This window comes from Dasypus novemcinctus, chromosome 12 (assembly GCF_030445035.2).
Source record: "Dasypus novemcinctus isolate mDasNov1 chromosome 12, mDasNov1.1.hap2, whole genome shotgun sequence".
In the NCBI taxonomy this organism is placed as follows: Eukaryota; Metazoa; Chordata; class Mammalia; order Cingulata; family Dasypodidae; genus Dasypus; species Dasypus novemcinctus.
In genome coordinates this window covers 49773078-49774190 of record NC_080684.1, presented here as the reverse complement: position 1 = coordinate 49774190, position 1113 = coordinate 49773078, and the positions used below count along the sequence as shown (strand labels likewise).

General features: G+C 29.2%; 1 non-coding gene across 1 annotated transcript; it reads right to left on the bottom strand.

Moving 5' to 3' along the window:
• Nucleotides 1-582: 582 nt before the first annotated feature.
• On the bottom strand, nt 583-714 carry LOC111760757 (small nucleolar RNA SNORA31). The gene has a single exon (XR_002794360.1). It is a non-coding gene; the product is annotated as a small nucleolar RNA SNORA31 (small nucleolar RNA).
• Between the last annotated feature and the right edge of the window lie 399 nt (nt 715-1113).

Below are 1113 nucleotides of genomic sequence, written 5' to 3'. Positions count from 1 at the left end.
TACATTAGTGTGATACATTTGTCACAATTGATGAACCAATATTTAAGCATTGTTACTAAAAAGGTCTATAATCTACTTTATGGTTTACATTTTGCATTGTACCATTTTATACACTTTGACAATTTTATAATGCTATGTGTCTGTTGATGCTTCATCTGTCCAGAATTTGTAATTAGGTTGGTATATTACTTTTTTAATATGCTACTGAACGTTTCAATATTCATTTATTTAATGTAGATTTTTTTTTGCAAAATATCTTTTCATATACTGTAAAACTCTATTTTACAAAGCATTTTCTTTTTTATTTTGCAAAATAAGTGACATTGCCTCTAGTTTCACTTTTTGTGTGTGCCAATTTAGAAGGCTGGGTTTCATTCTTTTGCTGATTTATAGAGATAATTTGGAAGCTTTGCTTCTCTTTCTAAGCTCTAAACAGTTTAAATATTATTGAAGTCACCAGTTCCTTAAAAATATTATAGAGTTTATCCATAAACTGTTTAAGCCTCATTACTTTTTTTCCCTGTTTACAAGTTTATTTCTAAGTTGCAAAGATTATTTCTCCTACCCCATGTTTTTAGAATTTCCTGTACTCCCCCATTCAATCTTGACTGTTACAAAAGACAGGCAAAACATGCGAGGACCTTCTTTTTCTTGCATCTGTAGTGGAAATCTTAGCAGCAGACATTAACTGCTCCAGGTCTGTCAGAGGCGCATAGCCACATTACTTTCAGAGTACACTGTGGTAGTTTATCAATACTTCATCACTGTAATTGGTTTGTTAACATTATATGTTTCTTCTAGGACCAAATTTTGAACTTTATACTTTCTTTGAAATCCTCCAATTCTTTGTCATTGAATTTATTTGCACAAAGTTTATGAAATTATCTTATAATTTAATTCTGTGACTGTGGTTATTTCTAAATTTTCTTTTATCCCACTGCTCTTCTTTAAATAGTGAATGGTTTATCTATTTTAATGTTTGTTCATTTTTCAAATAACCTGCTTTTAATGTATTTATTAGCTCCATTTTTGTCTTCTGATTCATTAATTTTGGATTTTTATCTTAAGTATTTGCTGTCTTTTCTTATATTTTACTTAGAATTATTTTGGTTC